This window comes from Gekko japonicus, unplaced genomic scaffold, assembly GCF_001447785.1.
Source record: "Gekko japonicus isolate JY-2015 unplaced genomic scaffold, Gekko_japonicus_V1.1 scaffold130, whole genome shotgun sequence".
NCBI lineage: Eukaryota > Metazoa > Chordata > Lepidosauria > Squamata > Gekkonidae > Gekko > Gekko japonicus.
This window is the reverse complement of record NW_015166423.1, coordinates 1119112-1124756: the sequence shown is the minus strand read 5'-3', so window position 1 is coordinate 1124756 and position 5645 is coordinate 1119112.

The following is a 5645-nucleotide window of genomic DNA, read 5'->3' as shown; positions in this document are numbered from 1 at the left end:
GTAGTTTTCTCCCTTTCTCACAATGTAAGAACTCATGGGTACTCAATGAAATTGCTGAGTGGTCGGGTTAGAACGGATAAAAGGAAGTACTTCTTCACCCAAAGAGTGATTAACACATGGAATTCACTGCCACAGGAGGTGGTGGCGGCTACAAGCATGGACGGCTTCAAAAGGGAATTAGATAAACATATGGAGCAGAGGTCCATCAGTGGCTATTAGCCACAAGGTATAGATAGGGGTTCTGGGGCAAGTGATGCTCTGTCTTCTTGGTGCTGGGGGGGGGGTCAACAGTGGTAGGGCTTCTAATGTCCTGGCCCCACTGGTGGACCTCCTCATGGCACTGGTATTTCTGGTTACTGTGTGACACAGAGTGTTGGACTGGATGGGCCTTTGGCCTGAACCAACATTGGCGTGTCTTATGTTCTTATGTTCTTACTTTAGAAAATCTTCATGTTGTTCCAGCTGCTTTCTTTGTGTTTCCAGACAAGAAAATGGGGTCGGGGGGAGATTCCGTTTCTATTCACTAAGATTCAGAGTCAAATTCAACTAGTTTTTCTCCAATTTTATATTTTATATTCCACAAAATACAGTCTTAGACAAGTCCTTTCTCTTTATTTTCTTTGCCCAAGAGGCTATTTGGGAAGTTGCTTTGTATTCTTTTCATAGCCGCTGGAAAGGAAGGAAGGGGGCAGGAAGTGAATTCTTTGCCCCTCCATTCCAATGTCTTTTTAAACTTTAAAGGGGCTTCAGAATAGATGGTAGACTCTTTGATGTCACTTTACAATGTACACGGTGTTATACTTCATCTATGGTATGGGTGAGGTTCCAGCTTGTCCCCTCCTGCCGGGCAGTCATGACTGTGTGCCCCTGCCTGATATGGGTGCTCTCAGACGGCTCCTGCATCAGGGCAAAGTTGGACCCTGCGCCCACTTACTGCCACTTGTGGGGAGGGTTTCCAAATCAAATCCTTTTCAATTAGCCTCTCTACAGGAAGCTCATTTGAGTTTGGGAGCTCCTGAACCCTCCTAAAGGAGCCGGAGATCCAGCCAGCACCCAGGAGCTCTTCCCGGTGTGACCGTTCCCGTCACACTGAATCCCACCTCCGTCTTCTGGTCCTGAAGGATCTGGGGTGGGATTTTTTCTTCCTTTCTCCTCCCAATGCATGCTCTGCTGCGCCACGATTTTCTCTTTCAGACTGCACTCCTTCTCTTGCATGGTATTCTCCCAAACAAATCTACCTCAAGGCCTGGCCTCCCAAATACCTACCTCTCATTTTGTCACCAAATGCCCTTGCCTTGTCAGTCTGCCTCTTCCTCATGCTTCTGTTTTTTTTAACCTAAGCTGCTGCAGTGCTGGCTGTGTTTTTGTTTGGAATGTTTCCTTTCAGTTCTCCCATAAACTTTCATGTTAACATGTGCCTTCCATCCTCTATAAGGGCGATGTAGTCTAGCTGTCTGAAATTTGACAATAGGGGTGCCCTCAGGGAATTTATACCTCAGGGAATTTATGCCTCCAGTTTATACCCTGCCCTGAGCCTACCTTGGTGGGGAGGGTGGGGTATAAATTGGAAAAATAAATATATAAATACTACAGTCCTGCTGAGTTTTGTCCAGAAAACCATGAAGGGACAGACCTCAGAAAGCGGTGTGAGTTTCTTCCACTGAAAACAATGGGAAATAATGATGAAATAGAATTATGAAAATGAAAACAACCATAATGAAACAATAGCAAAACAACCCAATAATGAAACAATCCTAATTGGAATTAATGACAAAAATGAAAGAAGTGAAACAAACTCCCAGGCACAAGTCTACTTCATAGTTGTCAGGTGAGTGTGCTTCATTTTAAACCTTTTTTTCTCTGCTACAAGTATCAGCTAGCATAAGTTTTTCCACTTCCTACTATTGAATTACAAGTGAGGGCAGTAATTTGGAAAATTCATAGATGAATGTGATCCCATTCCTTTTGTTACATTCCCCATTGTGCAAGAACTCTTGCCCAAGTAATGATAGGAAACTAGTTTCTGCAAAAATGAATTTAATTTGTGATGAGTTTTTAATATGTCTATTGAGACAATAAAAAGCAAATGAAGGAAAATAACGAAATAAATAAAGAAGGAATAAAGGATCTGATATTGGAAAAGTTTAGAAACAAAGACTTTAGAAAGTGAAACTTGATTATAGACACTCTCCATATAAAAGTAATTAAGATACGTCCAATGATTCAGAGAGTATGAGACAGTTCACAAGACCATCGTTTGCATGGCATCCTGGAAGGGTAGCTGGAAGGGTGCCTGTGATAAACTGTTTTATGCACTGATTGAATTTTTAAAAAGTAGATCATGGAGTGTCATTCCATCCTTGTTCCAAGTGGCTTGAGCATGCCATAGATGAGAAAACACAAAAACTGCTCCAAACAGCACGAGGGATAAGCAGCAGAAGAAAGAAGCTCTAAAGGGTTCCTTTTAAAACGTAAAAGTCTTGCTTATGATTATAAAAGAGGATCTGGAAATCTGCAAGATCAGGTCTTATTCAGCAGGTTGCTTGGGCTGAAACAGCTGAGCAAAAGGCCAGGCCAAATGATGGGGCAAAAGAGCATGCTGACATCAGTTCTAAAATGGCAGTCCAGGCAGGTGTGGGGAGAGGCATATCAAAGAGCTGTGATATATCACAGTGAGGAGGAGGACAATGAGCCAGTCATGTTGCTTGGGCTCAAGTGGGCTGAGCATAGACAGCCATATACAGCTGCCTTATATCATCAGTCATGCCACCAATCCATCTAGCCCAACCGTGGCAATGGCTGGCTTCAGGAGCGAGTCTTTCTCAGACCAGCTTCTTTTTTAAAAATGTGTGTGTGTGTGTGTGTGTGCTTGCCTGAAAGTCATGGTTGACTTCTGGCAACCCCTACCGGGGGCCTGGACATTTTTCAGGGAGGTGGCTTGATTAGGCTGCCTCTGTGTCCTGCCTCTGATATTCCTTGGAGGTCTCCCTTCTAAGTATTTACCAAAGTCGGCTCTATTTAGCTTCTGAGATCTGACGAGATAGGGCTTGCCTGGGCTATCCAGGTCAGGCTCAGCCCCGCTTCTTGAAATTCATTTAACTGGTGATACTAAGAGTGACCTCAGGACCATCTGCATGCACAGCATATAGTGTACCACATGAGCAATAAAATACATTGTACCTTTCAGGTATTAATGACAGTTCATATACATAAACATGTATTCCTTGCAGGGATCATGTAAATAGATCAGTTTTCTTATGCCAAGATTGCATACGTTGGCTTCTGTAAAGCTACCTGGTCAGTTTGTGGCAGAGGCAAGATTAAAAGCAGGTACCAACCAGCTTTTCTGTTGGTGAACAAGGGAAAAGGGGCTTCTTTAGAATATATGAAAGGATTCTGCTGGAGATCATGGGATGCACATGAGCAATAGCCACAAGGAATGGGGAATGTAGCATGAAGGGTGAGATGGAGAGAAAAGCTGGCTGAATGTAAATCCCTCATTTTCCCCTCAGCCTTTTAAATACTATGCTATAACACCACTTTCTGTGGCACTAGTATTACTGCTGCAGTTGACTCTCAGAAAGCCTGACCTTTGAGTCTGCTTATGGCTGATGACAAAGACATTCTCATAAATTACCCTCTCTGAGTCCATACACATTTTAGATAGGGGTGGCTGAATGCCTGAATCACCTGCCAATCTTATTGGGTGCAACAGAAGAGAAAAGGCAACTGAGAACTTCCTTGAATGAGATTGAGTTAGGGTGGTTGAAGGAAAACCTTTGGTTGCTTGACTAGACAAAAGATCACATAGTGGTTATTTTACATAAGGCACCATTAAAATCATTGGTGACTCCATGAACACTGGATGAATGGGGAACAGCCCAGCAAGCACCAAGCTTCAGACTCACACCTCCATTGGACCAGGTGGACATAAATATGGCTAGGCTGGAAGAGACTGTTCTCATTTGCTGGCAAGGTTGTGAGCTACCAACGCAGCTCAGGGGAGTTCAAAGTGAGCCTCATCCAGAGGTGGTCCCTGCATCATGGTGGTGGAGTTGCATGTCTCCTGGCCTAACCATGTTTACAACTGGCTGGTTTTATGGAGGCACAAAGCCGATACCTTCTACCTGCAGGGCTGTTCTCCCCTCATACAGTTAACTATTACCTCTGGGGACAGTGCTTGCAGTGGTTCAAAAGTATCTAACCATTGCCAAGTTATGAGACATGAGTATACATGGCTTAAACTTCTTTAATAATGTCTGATCTACATCAGATAAAACTGCTGTACTTTTTAGTGTGAACTGCTGCTGACAAGTAGTCTATCATGACTACCCCACTCTGTCTCCAAATGGCCAACTGGTGTGCTTATCCCAGCCTGCGCAGTGCTTAGAGGGTTTAAGCCCAAAAGTGCTTTCCCAGCAAGTAAGGACTTGGTTGATGCTGCTCAAAACTAAGGGCTGTCCCCTCCACAGCCTCCCCCATCTCCAGTGACTGGTGGGCTGTTTAAGGAATGGCCCTTTATCCTTAGGTGCCTCAAGATAGTTGCCAATTAGACCAACCTATCTCTCCCTTATTATAAAAGAGTTTTGGGTGCCAGAATTCTAAAATTGGCCCCTTTAGTGTTAGGCCGAAAAAACTGCCACTCGGAAGACACTGGCTGGGTTCATTGGCTGCTTTGTGCAGTCCCGGCCAGCGTTCCAAGGTCATTTACATATGGAAGCTGATTGGACTACACTCCATTCCACACCTCAAACTCCCCCCCCCCGCAAGGCAGTTGGAATTTTCAGTTGGGAGAGGAGAATGATGTCAGCTGCTCCCTAGGCAGAGGCTGTGTGTGGGGGGGTTTGTAAAACTTAAGACAGGCAGATAGGGTTGCCAACTCCAGGTTGGAAACTTCCAGGATATTTTAGGGATGAAGCCTGCTGAGGGTGGGAGCTGAGGAGGAGGAGGAAGAGGGGGACCTCAGACAGATACAATGCCATGCTGCCCACACTCCAGACAAGCTGTTGCCAGTCTCCAGGTGACAGCTGGAGAGATCTTAAAGCTTTGGTGCTACTTCAAAGTTCCCCAGGAGCCCAAAACAGAGAAGTGTTTTGGAAAATCTTGAGGAATTGTTTGGTGCATTTACGATGGGGCTCCTGGGGAACTATTGTTGCCAATCTTGGCCCAGCAGCCATCAAACCATTCTCTTCAACCCCCTGCTGTGCAGCTGACTTTCCCCTAGGGTTGCCAATCTCCAGGTGGGACCTGGAGATCTCCCACTGCTACAATTGATCTCCAGATGACAGAGATCAGTTCCCCTAGAGAAAATGACTGCTTTAGGAGGGTAGACCCTATGACATTATACCTGCTGAGTCCTTCCGCCCCCCCCCCGCCCAATGCTGCCCTCTACAGAATCCACCCCCCAAACCTCCAGGTATTTCCCTCCTTAGAGCTGGCAACCCTACATTCCCCTCAGTGCCTGTTGGGAGTGGGTGGTGGGGGAGGGGAAGGGAGTGGGCGACCGGAGGCTTCTGCCTCCTGTCTCCGGTCCTGGAGTGGGGGGGGTGGAAACGGACCCGGCAGCCGGAGGCTTGCACCTCCAGTCGCCGGCCCTGGAGTGAGTGGGGTTGAGTGGGGGGAAACGGACCCTGCGGCCGGATGTC